Source organism: Canis lupus, chromosome 3 (genome assembly GCF_048164855.1).
Source record: "Canis lupus baileyi chromosome 3, mCanLup2.hap1, whole genome shotgun sequence".
Taxonomy (NCBI): Eukaryota; Metazoa; Chordata; class Mammalia; order Carnivora; family Canidae; genus Canis; species Canis lupus.
The window spans coordinates 79,880,980-79,898,622 of record NC_132840.1 but is presented as its reverse complement, the minus strand read 5'-3'; the positions used below and the strand labels follow the sequence as shown (position 1 = coordinate 79,898,622).

Below are 17,643 nucleotides of genomic sequence, written 5' to 3'. Positions count from 1 at the left end.
AAATTTCATTGTACCCAAACTTTGAGCTGCTCCACCAAGAGAAACACAAGGACAACCCAGAATCAGGCCTGAAACAGTGTGGACCAGACTCTCCAGTCCATCTCAGAGCTGTCGCGCCTCTGCTGGCCCGGCTTCCCCAGTGACAAAATGAACAGTTGGGAGCAACGGAGTCTGAAATGCTTCCAGCTCTGGCGTCAACAGGACCCTGGTTTTACTTAAGGATGGACCCACCCTGCCAGCCTGATTTCTCTTCTTCTCACCAAAGCCATGGAAGGCGGGATTTAAGTCTCTGCCCCAACGCAGCCCAAGGAGACAGCAAGTGACTCTGCATCCTCTCCCAGCCCCTCAGCTGGCCCTGTCATCATTTTGGGGACAGAAAGTCTTTATGAGACTCATAAGGGATGGTGGGGGAGGGGTTAGGATTTTGGCAATCTGTCCCGAAAAATTCGGGTTAATAATTTATATGTGCATTTAAAAAAAAAAAAAAAGCCTTCTGAAACAAATTGCATACAAATTGTGTGACATTTGAAGGAAATTTGCCAATGTTGCTCAGTGAAGCGTAATAAATATATGCAGCCCATAATAATAAGTTACTTAAACTCAGGGCACTAAATGATTTATTAATTGTCTTCTAATCCTTTCCAGCTCCAACTAAAACCAAGAGTGTGGCCATATTTCACATACCAGTTCATAATGCCTCCAACAGCAAACAGCACGGCTGCCATTAGCTATTCGGTCCATTTTTCATTCTGGGCCCCAACTCTGCAGATGGGTTTGCAGCAGGGCCCACAGCTAAGGGGGGACTGCTCCTGTCAGCACATGGATAAATGTACCCCAAACACATCCCATCCCACTGCACTTCTCACATGAATGTCACGCAAAACATGTTCATTTTGCCTTGAGCTCCTCTCCTCTGGGTTCCCCTTCCTCTGGGTTCCACCTCTCCCACTGCCCTTGGCACCATGGCACCCCTGGGTAGACATCAATCCTAGGAGAACAGGCCATTGTCTCCTGGGATGGCCCAGCACCAGAGCCCCCAGAGTCCTCCCCAGCAGCAGATGGTGAGTCACAGAGAATTAGAACGGAGATGGGAAATGGAACAAAGACCTGCCCTTTCTCTAGGACACACTGACCCAGTGGGAAATGTGGGATTTCTGTTGCCATGCCCACTTATTGGGTCTCCTCCCTAGTGCTCCAGACATAAGCCTCTTCCCCCTGGAAGACTTCATGCTCAGAATGCTGCCCAGAGCTGCCTACAGATCCAACCCTGCTTGGGAGTCATACCCAGGGTCTGGTTGGAGGGAACACTAGCAAACCAGAAGTTTAGAGCCAGAAATAACGCCTGTGGATGGATGAAGAAATAGGGCAAGATAGGGTCCCAGGAATTGAGTGACTGAGTTCAGAAGTGAATGATTCTCCAGGCTGCCTTGCTTCCTGGACCAGCATGCTTCTCTGCAGTCTTCCCATCTCAGAATGATGCCATCTTTCACCAGTGACCTACATCTGGGAGTCCCCTTGGATTCTGTTTCCGCTTCCTGCCTCACTCCCACGCGCAACAGGGGGATTCTGCTTGGGATTCTTTCTCTCCCTCTGTCTCTCCCTCTGCTTGTGTGTGTGTGTGTGTATGTGTGTGCACACTCTCTCTCCCAAAACAAAAACACCCCAACATTTCTCAAATCTATCCTTTTCTATCTCCACTACCACTGCATGATTCAGAACCCAGGGATGCAAATCAGCAACTCTTCCCAGATGTTTTGTGGGATTTGCACAGCGCACCTGGTTTTCCTTTGTTTTGTTTTTAAAAAGGTAATATGTGGGGTGCTTGGGTGGCTCAGTCGTTTAAGCTCCTAACTCGATTTCAGCTCAGGTCATGATCTCGAGGTCATAGGATTGAGTCCCTCATTGGGCTCCATGCTCAGTGCAGAGTCTGCTTGAGATTCTCTCCCTCTGCCCCTCCCCCCACTCACACACACTCTCTCCCTCCCTCTTTAAATAAATAAAATCTTAAAAAAATAGGTAATACATAACATGGTTCAAAAATTTAAAAAGTATATGAAATGTCTCTCTCCCATTCCCATCCCCCACTTACCCAAGAAAACACAAATACAGATTCTTATTATCCCCCTTTTATGTGCACTTTTCTACACTTTGGTAGATTTTTTTTATCTTTATGCTTAATATATTTTTGGAGATCTTTCCATGTAAGAACAAAGGTAGTCTTCATTCCTTTTTACTTTTATTTTATTTATTTATTTATTTATTTATTTATTTATTTATTTTTTAAAGAAAGCTCTACTTCAATCATGGGGCTTGAACTCCTGACTCCAAGATCAAGAGTTATATGTTCTAACAACTGCGCCAGCCAGCCACCCCCCCTTCCTTTTTGTAAGTGTGTAGTATTCCATTGTCAGAATATTCCATAATTTAACTAACCTCAAAACGATGGATATTTGGGTTTTTTCCAATCTTTTGTCATTACAAATAATGTTGCAAAGAATAAATGTTCATGAATGTTATTTCACAAATGTCTAAGTGTATCTTCAGGATCAATTCTCCAATATGAAATTGCTGGGTCAAAAGGCATACGATCAATAATTTTGATAGATATTGCCAAATTTCCCTCTAAAGGGTTGTACTGATTTACACATTAAGATAGCCTGTTTCCCCAGAATTTTGCCAATACAGCGTGATAACAAAAGTTTTAGATTTTTGTCCATTTAAAAGATGAATGAATAATGCTATCTCAGGACAGTTTTAATTTGCATTCCTTTTTACATGTAAGATTGGACATCCTTTGTTAAGAGCCATTTGTATTTTCCTTTCTGTGAATAGTCTGTTCAAATTCTTTGCCAGTTTTTTTCTATTGAGTTGTATTTTGTTGTTAATTTTTAGGAACTCTTTGTATATTAGGGAGAATAGGCCTGTGACATGAGTTGCAACTTTTCTCCCAGTTTGTCATTTGTATCTTGACTTCATTTATATTTGGCCTGTGCTTTTTAAAATTTTTAACTTGAATTCCAACAGGCCTGGAGCATTCACAATCCCATCGGCCACAGCCTCCATTACTCCCTACAGTTGTACAAATGACTTACTTTACAATTTTTAATTGCCTACACATTGGGGTGATGCATGGAACTGCTACCACCATTGTATGATCCAGAGGAAAGCTAGTCTGAAAATAGAGCTGATATCCGGAGGATGACAGAGAAAGAATCTGAGTGCTTGTTGATGTCATTAAGACACTGAATTTTTCCATCCCTACAGTACTCCTGGTTCTAGGCTTCATTATATGTAAGAAAAAAAAATCTCTTACTGTTTAAGCCACTTTGGGTTGGATTTGCTGCTACTGGCAGCCAAAGGCATTCTAACTGAAACATATCTTGAATGTGCTTGTGAAAATCTGGTCCCTTCCAATCCATTCCCACTAGTGCTGAGGCCAAGTTCAAGAACCTAAGTCTGGCAAACACCACTCCCCCATTTTAATACATTCCATAGCTCTCCCCATCACCTGCAAAATATAATCCAAGGGTCTTCACACTCAACCTGTCCCTGCCCACCCCTCCCTACTTTGCTCTTACTGTCTCCTGCTTCCAGATTGTTGCACAGCCTGTCCCAGCTCCCTGGAGGGTCCTTTCCCTCCTTCTCCTGTCTAGCTCCCAGGACAGTCCATTCCACCATCACCTCCTCCAAGCAGATTTCAGACCAAGTCCCCACCCCTACCCATGTCACTGCCATGCACCATCTGGTACTTTCCTCTATGGTTGCACTAACCTCATTGTCTATACATCTTTGAGCCCCCACCCTGCTCACTTTTTTTAGAGTTCCTTGAAGGCAGGGGCAATTCCTTGCCCCAAACCTAGCTTGAAGCCCTGTGTGAGGTAGGTGTGCCACCAGTATTTGCAAACTGAATGGAGCTCCCCACATTCATCTCGATGTGTTCCCACAGATGCCCCCTCAGACCTCTCCCAGCCCGAGTCCTCAGAACCAATGCCTTACTACCCACATCCATGCCACTTCACAGAGGAGCTCGAAGAAATGTCCCAGCCAAATGGGCCTGTTCTAAGAAGGGAAGCAGATGACCTATTAAATCACCAGATTCAAGAGTGCCATTTGCCAGAGCACGGGATCCATGCCAGTGTCCCCAATGCTGTAGCAAATCGCCTACTACAACAGAAAGCCAGGGTGAGGAGCTGGGTTCCCAGCCACTTAACCAGCTGTGTGAACTCAGAGAAATGACTTAAGCCCTCTGTGCCTCATTCCTCTTATTTGGGTAAAAAGGATAAGCAGGCTGTTGTGATGAGCGTAATTGTCAGTAAATGACAGTCATGTTATTTCCTCCCTTAGAGCTGAATCAGCCCCAGATAAATGAGGCAAAGTCCACATAGAGCACACCCCAAACACTTCCCCACGGCCAGCCTCCTTTCTAGGTCAAACACCAATATGGTGACCATGCCACAGAAATATACTATGGAAACAACAGGAAAAGGAGAGGGCTGGCACGCCCTGAGCACTTCCTGTGCACCAGCCTGTGCTACATGGTGCACACCTGTCACTGTGCACCTGCATCATGGCAATACCGCATGGCAGTGTTTCCAGTCCTCTTCTGGAGAGGAGCAGAGTGGGGCTTTCAGAGGATAAACATGCCCAGTGGGTCCATGTCATGAACCCAGTTACATGGGAGAGTTAGGGTCTCAGCTCAGCTCTGTCTGGCTCTCACCCTTGAGTTCTTTGTCCTGCCTCCCGTTACACCCAGACTATATGGAATGAAGCTGGCCTGACACATCCAGGACTTGTATTCCTGCTGATAAAATTGGAGGAGATGACCAGGGAGGAGAGGATTGAAGGAGGTCTGGGGCTGCGAGAAAGGGGGGTGAAAATGGGAGAGGGAAGAGAGAAGCTCCTGTGTGTCGTGCATGTGTGTAACTGTGTGTGACTGTGTTACGGCTCTTGTGTGTGCATGTGTAGATGACTGTGTGACTGTGGGTGTATGACATGTGCATGGCCCTGCATGCTCATGTGTGTGCATGCATGTACGTGGGCACCTCTGTGTGTGTGTTGACGAGGGGAGGGGGACAGCTTGCACACACTGGCCTCCCACCTACTTCCATACACATTCACACGCTGGCCTCATCGAGCCCAAACATGCCCCATGTGAACTCCACATGTGGTCAGCAGTGGGAGACTTCACCTATTAGCCATTGCAGGCAGTTCCAACCAGCCATGTGACATCAGCATTACCGGGGCTGTTATTAGCCTATGACTGGCCTGGCAAGCCTGCCCAAGGGACAGCAGAGGGGAGAAGGGAGGGAGGAGGTACCTTCACCAATTCAATCAGGCTTCCCTGGACAGACTTTCCCAAATCCGGACACATCACGGCCCCTCTGGTCAAAGAGAAAACTCCAGGGAGGCACTTCGGCTTATGTGTCTCTCAGTTTCCAGAGACATTCAGAACACAGGGGGAGACACACACATCTTCCCAAACTAGCAGTCAACAACAGGCCCGGGGCTCTGGCTGAGGAAGGAGGGAGGAAGGGGCCTGCAGGAGAGGAAGCAGGCTTGGCTCCCAGCCAAGCTTCAGGACCCTCAGCACCCACCCAGATTCACCCTCCACCAGGACGGCTCTGGGTTTCTCTCCCGTCTTCTCTCTTGTTCCATCTGGTGTCATCTACGGTTCAGAGGGACAGGGCCCACCGTGGGGTCACAGCAGCCTGTCCGGAATGCGCAGAACCGAAACCACAGCTCAGCTCCCAGTCCCTGCCTAATCCCCCTGGCTACCTGCCACTCCAAAGTCCTCTGAGCTCTGCCAAATGACAGCCACCATAAAGGATTTTCTCCCTAAGCAGGACAAAAGAAAACTCTTAAGGAGTCATAAATAAATAAATAAATAAATAAATAAATAAATCTTATGGGGCTTGGACCCAACAGAAATTCCTTTCTCTTTCCCTGGACTCTAGAGAGGAAAAAACTGAATCCTTATACTTACTTAACATAAAAACATCTCAGCAGCTGGGGAAGCCCTCATTCCCTGCATTCCCTAAAACTTGTGACACCCCCCACCCCCAATGTCTCTGAACATAGTTAACCAATTGAAGTTAGTGGCAAAGGCTAAACAGAAAGCCCCTGCTTTAACCATTCCCTTGCTTCTTTTCAAAACAAGATGCAGAAACCAAATAACTGAGTATGGTACATGACTGCCTCAGCCTGGAGAGAGAGAAGAAGAAACACACACACACACACACACACACACACACACACACACACACGATCACACGATGCATATTATAATGATTATCCGACCTTCCTGTGTCCTGTGGTGACTTCAAAGATCCTTTCACCTCCATCCTCTGGTTTTCATGACTACAAGGCACTGGAAACAGAAGTTTACATCCTGCTTTTCTAGCTGAAAGACCCCAGGCAAGTTATGTCCATTTTACAGGTGAGGCAAGTGAGGCCGAGAGGGATTCACAGTCTGTGTGAGTCACGGGACCGTATCACACACGGTGATGTGTCCACCAAGGGCCTAACCCATGGTCCACAGCTCTCTGCGCTGCCCTCTAGCTTTTCTTTTACTCATTCTAGTCTTGATTAGAAAACCAATTATTACTGCACTCACTCCCAAGCCCCGTCCTCCTGGTGGGAGAAAAACAGGGCCCTAGTAGCAAGCTGATCTTTTGGAGAGTCTGAGAGCCTCCCAACTGCTCCGGAAGACACGCGGCCTTCCCCTTCCAGGACTTAGCAACGCTGCCAAAACAAGAGGAGAAAGCTTCCAACAAAAGTTTGTTTTCATGGAGATTTTATTTCCTTCGCTGAGGCTCTCCCACCACAGATTTCTCTTTGTTGGAACTTGCATTCAGAAGTCACCAGATACACGGCCCCTGACCCTTTGAGCCCTCCGGGGATCTCACGCCTTTATCTCCCCTCCCAGGCCCGCAGGCTGCCGGCTTCCCCACCCCCCTCTCAAAGGGCCCTTTGAGCCACTCCGGAGAGAGAGGGGCCCTTGGGGTGGGCAGAGGCTTCACTGGGAGGGACGGGGCCCTGCGCGCACGTGTCTCTGAGTATTGGCAAGGGGATAAGGATGCGTAACCACATCCCTGGATCCCTCGGGCAGAGCCTGCCTTCCACGGTGGTGAGGCTGTTAAGTGGGGCTCAGACAGCAGGATGCGGTCTCCCAGGCCGTCCCCAGGCCTTGGCTCAGCTAGCACGGGGGCAGGGCCAGCCCAGGCACAACTCGGAAGGGGATAAAATTTGTCTTAGATGGACAAGCCTTTCCTTTTTGCCTTCCCAGGTCCACAATTCAGAGATTTTGCTCTGGCCGGATCTCTTAGCCGGGGAGAAAGGAGCTCACAACATTAATCCGTGTATGCTTCACGGGCAACTCTCCCCAGTGTGTGCATTCGGGAGGGCGAGGGAGAGCAGAAGAGAATCCCAAGAGTCAATGCTTAGCTCTGAGGGATAAATTGCTAAGGGCAGAATTACAGGTTCAAGAGGTGGGGGTGGGGGTGGGGTGGCGGCGAGGCCCCTGATAGCGGTCCACCTGTCCTCAAAGCCTCCCTTCAGGAGGTGGGTCCTGACATGTGCTGTCAGGGGCACAGATGTTAGGGTTGGAGTCTTAGCCCTACAACTTGCTAACTCTGTGATCCGGGCAACTTCATTTCTTTGGGTCTCGTCTCCATCTTCTGTTCAAATGGGGATGACACCATCTCAAGGACGGTATGAGGATCAGATAATAGATCCAAAAAGCCAGGCAGGGTATCTGGCGCACAGGAGGAGCTTGACTCCTGCTCTGTGAGGCCTGAGGTCGAGTCGGCACCATTGGCATTTCTCTTTGAGTTTCCGCATAAAGGTTCTGGGTTTTCCTCTGCCTACACCTTCTTACCCTTGCCCCAGACTGTACACAGCTAGACAGTAGGATTTTTAATGTTTACCTTTTTAAGGGCCTATGTGAACTTTTGTCATGAGGAGGCAATAAAGACAATTTACTAGGCATTTTTCAAAATCACCATCTCATTTGTTTCTCAAATGCTCTTATTCCCATTTAATAAATGAAGGAATTGCGAGTCAGGGATACAGAACGACCTTTCCAAAGTTGCCCAACAGGTAAGCAAGAAAGGTAAGATGAGGCAAAGCCTAGTCATGTGTGGTACAGGCATGTGCAAAGAAATGCCACCCTGTAGAGGGCAGAGAAGGGTGACAGATGTGAAGAAACTTGAGCCTTATATACAAAGGGAACCCATGAAGCATGATAACCTTATGAAGATGGGGGATTCTAAACAAACTGCCATTGCCTGGCTCTGAAAGCCCAGAAGCTTGAAGGCAGTTCCGAGGGACATTATCGGTGGGGCAAAGTGACAGAGAAAAGAGGACAACCGCACAGAATTTCTGTGGCAGCTCAGGAGTTCAGGGAAAGCTGTCCTACTCCACGTTCCACATGAAGACCTGCAGAAGGCAGCCCTGGGCCGGACCAGGCTCAACCAGACTGAATAGGGAGTAGAAACAGCATCTGTAGAAGTCTACTGCCCAAGGCAAAGTGGGTGCTGAGGCCAGACCCTAATGCGCCCACGTTCTCCATCACACAGCAATAAACAAAGGACACGGGAGGAACTAGGGAAGGACACGGGTCCCGTCCTAACTGTAGAACCAACCAAGGGGCCCTTTGGCTTGGGAGCTGGCTCCATAGATCATGTTTCCTCTCCACGGACACCTTCCATTAGCCCAGGAGTACAGAGAACTGGGCTGTGACCTTCCTTCTCTCCCCCCTCTCTCCACCCCATTCAGGGGTGTGCCCTGACAATACTAAGCTCTGCCAGGCCCTCTCAAAGCAGCCTCCGCTCCTCCTGACCAGCGTCAACCTGCCAGGGCCAAGTCAGGTGCAATCACATCTGCCCTAGAAGGCTGACTCCTGGACATTCCAGCCGGAGGATTCCAGGATCTCAAATTCATAATTACCAGCTCCAGAAAGAACGCTATCCCTCTGCCTCCTTGGGCACACACAAGTGTTTCTGGACTGATCTCCTGCTTAACCAGCTGCAAAGGAACTCTTGCAAAGGGAAGAATGAGGAATCCCTCCTGAGTCCAGGGAAGCCGTGAGTCTATACTGTGAAGCAATTGCAGACAGTCTCCTTTTGCTTTCAAATGTACTTAATCAACATGAAAAGGATTGCGAGGGCTGGAGCTCCTACAGGTAGAACTAACAGAGAAGAATAATGTTCATAAATCATTTAGCATGCAGGCTAAACAGAGGTGTTATTTTTTTTTTTCTTAATGAACACAATGCCGAAGAAATAGAGTCATTCAGGAAACCAAATATACTGTGACTTGTCCCCAAATGCATTGTCCCCAATGGGAGCAAGGCAGCCCATTCCTATCATTTTCTATCACAATCTGACCCTCAGTAACTGGTTTTCCAGTGTGGGTCCCTCCCCCACCCTGAAAGCTTAGTTCAGCCAAGGGGTCTGTGCTTCGGACAGGCAGCTGATAAAAACAGCTGCACCCCCACTTACCACTGCAGCCCCAGTCCAGAGACGGACTGTCTCTCCTCCACAGCTGACTCCACCCTGCAGCAGCTGGGCCTGAGCTGGGAGCTCCAAGAGGAGGGGAAGTCAGGCCCTCGAGACCCAGGCTACATTTTTTTCAGGCCTCTGCTCAAATGTCACCTCCTCAGAGGGCCCTCCCCTAGCCTAGCCACCCTGCAGAATGATGCCCCTGCCCTGGCTGCTCTCTGCCATCTTCACCTGCTTTAATTTCCTTTCGGAGCAATTATTACTACTTTGCATTAGATTAGATGTTTGTTATGTGTGTACCAGGATGTAAGCTTCAAGAGGGCAGAAAATGTATGTTTTGTTGACAGTCAAATCTCCAGACCTAGAATAGTATCCGACACATAGTAGGTACTCAATGAGTATTTGCTGAATGGATGGTTGGATGGATGGATGGATAGATAAGTGAATAAAATGGTTCCTTCCCCCTCATCCAGGAAATATTCCAGATAGAGAAACCCTTGTCTACTCCAAAGTAGGAAGATGGCGGTTAAGAGCTAGGGATCTGTTGCTGATTGCTGATTCTGTCATTTTTGGTCCAGAGGCAACTATTCCTGTTCCTCAGCCTTACCTTCTCCACCTTAGAATGGACATCACTCCAGTGCAAGAGAGATAGTGAGGGAGGAATCAGAGAACTAATGTTTATTGATTTCTCTTACAAGGGCCTTGTACCATGGCTGGGCAACTGATTGCCTCATTTATTTATTTTTTATTATTTTTTTATTTTAAAAAGATTTTTATTTATTTATTCATGAGAGACACACACACACAGAGGCAGAGACACAGGCAGAGGGAGAAGCAGGCTCCATGCAGGGAGCCTGACGTGGGACTTGATCCTGGGTCTCCAGGATCACGCCCTGGGCTGCAGGCGGCACTAAACCACTGAGCCACCGGGGCTGCCCAAACGTTGCCTCATTTAATCCTCACATTTAATCCTGTGAGATTGATAACATTACCTCCATTTTAGAGATAAGAAAACTGAGTCTCAGAAATATAAAGTAATTCACCTAAACTTCCACACCTAGGAAGTAGAGAAAGGAGATCTCAACCTGGGCCTGCAGATCCCAAAGCCACTTCCACGGACCATGGCGGTACACATTGCAGAATTTATCCTTTTGCACATGCGTTACGTGCATCATCCTGCAAAAATCCACGAACTCCACACTGTTCCAGAAGTAGAACTGGGGAGAGAGGTTAGGGTGACATCTCGTCCCAGTTTCCCTGAGACTTTCCAAATTTCCACACTGAAGATCCCATATCCTAGGAAACCCCTCAGGCTCAGGTGACCCGGAACAGTTGGTCACCTTCATTGGGATGCAGCCACAGCCAGAGACCCTGGACACTCTGGCCAAAGAGCATGGGATTTCCTCAGAAAAAGCACATCCTCCACATGTCCCACTAGCAGCAATGTCTGTGCCACATGCCCGCATCTGATTCGCCACACACAGGCAGGAGCCGGCATTGGCACGAAGGGAGAGGCAGGGATCCGTGAGGTGCCATGACCCTCCTTTGCCCTGAATGCACTTTGGCAACAGAACAAGAATAGCGTGGACTCTTTCCCCAAAGGACTGTAACCACCAGGACGACATGACCTCCCAAAAGCAAGGAGGGCAGATTCCTGGGATTCCACTCAGTGAGGCTGGACAGGAAGAGCAGCATGCAGGACTGCCAATAAGTGACCAAGAAGTAACATAGGGCCCATGGGAGGGACCCTCCCAGATTCCCAGATCAAAGGCACAGACTCAGATAGAAAGGTCACAGAAGCCGTCTCACTATTCTCCAGCTAGACTTTGGCAGAACCTCTACCATTTGTCCTCATTCTCCTGCCTCCAGAGGGAAGACCCAGCCGGGGTCCATCCTCCCAGCCCCCACCTCCATCCACCACCTTGCTTCACATCCAGGGAGGGCCAACCTCCAACCTAAACCACCTCAACTCTGGGGATGGGCTGATCGATTCTTCTGCAGCCAGGGCTAGCACAAGAGCAACCACAGCCTAGAGCATCGGTGAAGACCAAGTGGAGATGTGGGTGGAGGTAAAGCGTAAGGTACAGGGTTGCTCAGGATACTCTCCCTCTCACCTTCAAGCTTTCTGATTTCAGGGCCTTAGTGGAGGGGCCTTTTGTTCATTTGTTCATTCATGACCCAGGTGGCTCTTGCATCTTGCAGCCCAGAGCTATGAGCTGGAGCCCCCTGTCCTCCTCTTCCATCCTCCATCTGGACCTCCTTACACCTCTGCTGTGGGCATGTTGCTTCAAAAATGTCTTCAAATTTTTCACCTGGGTGTTTTCAGTGTCCTGGCTCTATGCCTAACGTCCTTCCTCTCTTTCTCAACATGCTGCATCTGGAACCTCCCCCTCCTTTCCTCCTGCCTTGAAAGCAGAGGCCCCGTCTCCTTCCCTGGGCTGTTCCCACCTGGGCTCGAACCCTTCTTCCCACAGTGCCCATCACCTGGGAGTGTGTATTCATGTATCTTCAGTGTCTGCTCAGGCTGCCCTCCTTGACCTGCAAACATGCAAACTCTCCCCGGACCCTTGGGCTCAATAGTGCAGTGGAAAGCACTCCCCAGAAGGCAAAACACCACCCATGTCGCTTACTGGCCCCGTGTCCTCCAGAGACTCAGTGTCTTCATCTGTAAAGTGGGTGTAATAGCCCTGGCCTGACTCCCTTAAATAAGGTGAAGAGTGGCAAGAAAATGGACTTGAAGTATTTCTTAAATTGTGATACGAATGGAAGAATGATTTAACCTTAACCCTCTGGAATGACATCCTCTCATCTCTTTTTCCTTTCACTGCCAAATGTTTGAAAGCGCAGTGTGTGCTCACAACCATCACCTCCTCTTCTCTCCTGATCCCTTGCAACCTGGCTGCTGACCCACAACTCCAGTGACATTGCTCCTGCCACAGCCCACCTCCCCCTGCCCCTTGCAACAGCTATTTCTCAGGCACAGCCCTCCTGAACTCAGAGTGTGACACTTGTCCCTTCTTCCTCCCTCAAACCCACTTGCCTTCTTGTCTTTACTGTTTCCGTCAATGGTGCCACTTCTCCTCCAAGCTGTAGAAATCTTATAATTCTCATTGATGCTTCCCTTGCCACACCCCAACCCTGACTCCTTCAACATCCCCACGTGGGGTGTTTCAATCCTACTGGTCCAACTCCCACATAACCTTGCATGTTCACTTCTTTTTGATCCATTACCAACAGGCGTCTTAATTCCTTCACTGCTTTTCCTTCCCAATTATAGTCGTCTCCCAAGTTACTCCTCTCTGCTCTATGTTACACATTAGTGTCAGCAAGACCCTCCTAGAAGGCAAAGTCTTCTCTTTTTATTCCTTATATCAAAACCTGCAGGGGCACCTGGGGGGCTCAGTCAGTTAAGCATCTGACTGGTGACTTCGGCTCAGGTCAGGGTAATGGGGTCTTGAGACTGGGCCCCATGCCGGGCTCTGTGCTCAGTACAGAGTCTGCTTGTTCCTTTTCCTCCCTCCTCCCCCGGGCTCATGTGTGCACACTCCCTCTCTCTCAAATAAATTAAATAAATAAAATCTTAATTAAAAAAACCTGCAATGGCCCCTTGCAGCCTGTAGAATAAAGTGCAAATCCTTAAGCCTGACACAGAAAGCCTTCACACCAGGGCTCTAATCTTTTTCCAGCCTTAACTACAATCTACTTTGTAATTTGTAATAAAACCCTACAGTTTTAATAAATTAGAGTATTTCTTGTTCCCTGACTATGCTCCATACTTATCTACCTCAGGACCTTTGCGTATCCCATCTATCTACTGAAATGCCCCTCTTCCCTACTGCCCATTAGAACCCTACTCCTCCTTTAAGCCCAGCTCAAAAGCCATCTGTCCACAAAGTATTTCCTGGAAACCCAGGAAAATAGGAATATATTTTCTAATTCAATTCACAGTATATTATTTGATACTTATCATCTTGTGTTACAACTATTTACGTCCTTGTCCAAACTCTTCTATCAGATCTGTTCATTACTGAATGCCATTTAGCATACTTTTAAATCCACAGTAGTTATGCAATAAATATTTGCTGAATAAAAAAAAAAGAATGACTAAAAAAGTCTCTCCAGTAGTTTCCAATCCAAAGGCCCCATGTAGGATTTGCTTGATGATTGTTGGCCACCAGCTCATCTCCCGCCCCATCCAAGAGTCCTGTGGCAAAGCCAGGTTGACGGTCAGCCACGTCACACACACATGTGCTCCCACCACTTCCTCACCTCCCACATACTCCTCAGCCCTTTCCAATCTTCCACCCTCACCTACACCTTTGGGTGCCAACAGCTCTCACACCAACAGAGTCAGTGAATACTTTCTAGTTCTTCTCTTGTTGGATTTGCCATCGTTGTTGCCCTGACTCTGTGGTCTCACTCTCCATCACAAAGTCTTCTATTCCTCTGGTTTGGGGATGCCACCCTTTCCAGATTCTTCTAACTCCTCTCCCCTCTGTAGCTTTTCTGTGGTTTTTCTATCACCATCTCTTAAATTTTGTGTTCCTCAGGATTCCAACTTTGCCCACTCTCTTCTCCTTCGACATCCTCTCCCTGAGTGATCTCATTCACTTTCACGGTTTTGACCGCCATCCATGAGCTGATCTCTGACTTCAGCCATGTCCTCTAGTGCATATGTTCAGTGTCCTGACAGACATGTCCAACGAAGGGTCCCATACACATTGGAACTCAGTGTGTTGGGAGGGAGGAAGGGAGGAAGGAGGAAGCATAGGAAAAAGGGAGGGAGGGAGGGAGGCAGGGAGGAGGGAAGGAAGGAAGGAAGGAAGGAAGGAAGGAAGGAAGGAAGGAAGGAAGGAAGGAAGGAAGGAAGGAAGGAAGGAAGGAGAAATAATAAACCCACCCCCCAGAAGACCTATTTTTCTCCTGGTTTTCCAGCACAATTGCTAGAACCACCATCTACTCAGTACATAAGGTAAAAACCTGAAAGTCTCCATGGAAAGCACTTTGGAAGCACTGTTTCAAAGTTCTGGAATCCGCCCCCTACCCCCTCTCCACAGCACCACTACTTCAGTCCAGCATTCATGCCTGCTTGCCTAGAGGACTGCAATAGGTCTCCCACTGGTCTTATCCACATTAATCCAGGCTTCTCAGTACTGCCAACACGATTTTTCTAAAACGCAAATTTCTCCAAGGCACTCGCCGGCCTAAAATCCCTTAATACTAACAATAGCTACAATTTATTGAGTACTCTCTTTGTTCCAAGACTTCTCTTAGCACTTTATGCTAATTAACTCAGTCCTTGCAATGAAGGAAGTGCTATTTTTACACCCTTTTTACAGATTAAGAAATCGAGGCACTGAGAGATTAAGTCATAGGCAGCAAGTGGCAGAGCAGGGCATCTGGCTCCAGAGCCTGCATCTTGGCTGCCATTTCATATTGCCTCTTGGAGGACTCCCTGTTGGCTGTATGAAAACTCTAAGCTTCTCAGGTGATATAAAAGGTTCTCCATAACCTGGCCACTTCGGCTCCTCCACTCGCCTCCTGCTACTTCATGGACCATGCCTTATGCTCCAAAAATCCTGAACTGCTTACTTTGCAAATACATACCATGCTGGTTCATGCATGCATGCCTTTGTGCAAGATGATCTCTTGCTTAACACTCTCCTCCCCAACATTTGGCCACATTTTGGACTACTTTCTATGCAAGCCAGCTTAGGCGTCACAAAAGCCAGTTTCTTCCAACTGCCCTGACAGCCATCAACCTGAACCATGTCCCTATTCGGTGCCCCACAGCCCCCTGCCCTTGACTTTCCTTCTCGGGCCCCCCTCTAGACTGTAGATTCCTCAAGGGTGGGAACTCTGCATCTGCAGAGTCCGGCCCAGTGCCTGGAACACAGCAGTTGCCCCATGAATGTTTGCTGAGCTGAACTGAACTCCGCCTTCCCCAGAGTACTCCATCCCACCCCAAACAAGGAAAGCCCTGACCCCCAGTCATTCCGGAGCATCTCTGCACAACCATCTCTTTCTTCCCAGAATTCCCTCAATGCATAGAATCTGGGCCACTCACAGAGTAATTAATTAATCCTGTCCCTTCTTGTGACCTCTCCTGCATAGTAATCTTCATCGTTATTTAACTCTTGTATTGTTACTTTTCTTCCTGTGAACCACTTCCCCAATGAGAGGATAAACTCCTTGAGGCTGGAAGTTAGGGGCTAACTCCTATTTCTGTATTCCCAAATGGCTTGTACATCTCAAGGGCCTGATAAACGTATGTTAATGTAATGTAGTGCAACCTAGGGGAGCTGAGGTTGGGCTGCAGCACACATGTTTGGGGTAGGGTATGCAATGGGAAAAAAGGGAAGAGATCTGATGTTAAATTAAGCAGGGGCTCTTTGGAGAAACAAAATATTTAGGACTCAAAAGAGCGTCACCTCGTCTCTGTCTACAGCACCCTCCTCCCCCCACCACAGGCCAGAGACTCACCTGCTGGCTTTGAAATGAATTTGAACTTGGATGTAATAAAATATGGAATTAAAACTCTGGATTCAGAAACAAATGAGTCACAAAGTATGCATAAAAACTAAAATTATCACTCCTTGCCCTCCATCAAGAAGCCTCCAGCCTCACTTGCTGGATACCAAGGTCCATTTTGCATTAATTGTCCATCAGTTGATCAAAGAACCATCGGAGCTCCTGTACCCAGGCGGCAGAAAAGAGATAGCCCGCCGGAGCCTGGGATGCAGGCATGCCTTTCAAAGGGCTCACCCCAGTCTTCTCAAGAAGTGTATCAGTGGCAACATGCTTTCGTTAACAATGGAAAGTATCTAGTTCTACTAGCCCTATCACATGCCAGGCCGAACTGACATAAAAATAAGTGCCAAAAAACTCAGACCTTCAAAAGCATCCGTGATTAGACCGTGCATCATCGAGGGGAGTGCCTGGCTGGCTCAGTCAGTTAAGCATCAGACCTGACTTCGGCTCAGGTCATGATCTCAGGGTTGTGAGATCCAGCCCCATGTGGGGCTCTGCACTGAGCATGGAGCCTGCTTAAGATTCTCTCTCTCTCTCTCTCTCTCTCTCTCTCTGGGGCACCTGGTGACTCAGTCAAAGTGTCTGACTCTTGGTTTCGGCTCAGGTCATGATCTCAGGGTTGTGGGGTTGAGTCCTGCGTTGGGCTTCACACTGAGCACAGAGTCTGCTCATCCAGACTCTCCTCCCTCTCTCCTCCCCCTCCCTATGCTCACGTGCTCAATCTCAAAAAAAAAAAAACACCATGCATTGAGGATCTGCTACTTCATTTCTTCTTTCTAGGAGTAACATGTCATGAACGTGTTGCAAGCACAGACTCTATGCCAGGCACTATTGCTGAGTTCTAGGAATTCGGTAGCACACAGGACAAGCCCTGACCCTCCAAGAATTAACAGCCACTGTGTGCAAGGCACCATAAGCACTCAAAGAAAGATCAGACACAGTCCGCATCCTCATATGTGGCCTAGTTTTGGAGACAGGCTCTTTATATAAGGTGTGGGGTGTTTGTGTGGCTGCCATTATTCTGCACAATAGCCAATCACATCAGAGAGCCTCTACTGAGCACAGGTGGACTCCCAAGCCCAGAGCAGGAAGAGGCTTTAGAAAGGAGTCAGGAGAGTATTAAAAATGGAGAAAAGTTGTTGGGGGAGTGCAGAGAAGAACAGTGGGAGACCCCCAAGGAGGTTTACTGGAAGGCAAGCCTCACAGTGTTGCATAGGGTTCCTTCTGGCCAGAAGTGGGGTTGATTCACATTATAAGTGGGGATGATCTGACAGGGTGAATGCCTTAAGGCATATACACTTGGAAGACACTCTGGAACCATCCTGGGAACTTTCGTTGATAACACTGGGAAATTCCTGGGCAAACTGGGATGGGCTGGTCACCCTATGACTGGCCCACAGGCCAGCGACTTTTTACCTAGCAAGCGCGGCCCAGATAAATGCATTAGCCCCTCGCTGCTCACAGTGTGGCCCGCAGACCAGCAGCATGAACATCACCTGGGAGCCTGTTCCAAATGCAGACTCTCAGTGCCCCTCAGACTACTGATTTAGAATCTGCATTTCAACAAGATGCCCAGGAGACTCGTTTATATGTAAATGTTTGAGAAACGTAG

General features: G+C 48.2%; 1 protein-coding gene across 19 annotated transcripts in view; it reads right to left on the bottom strand.

Annotated features, from left to right (window-relative positions):
* PKNOX2 (PBX/knotted 1 homeobox 2) overlaps positions 1-17,643 on the bottom strand; it is a 309,127-nt gene that overhangs the window by 203,029 nt on the left and 88,455 nt on the right. The window contains exon 1 of one of the 19 annotated variants that reach the window (XM_072822555.1): positions 6,298-6,321. The exons of the other annotated variants lie outside the window; for them this stretch is intronic. The gene's annotated coding sequence lies outside the window, so the exon portion shown is untranslated. Of the gene's footprint in view, positions 1-6,297; positions 6,322-17,643 lie in introns of those variants that run through there. 19 annotated transcript variants of the gene reach the window in all.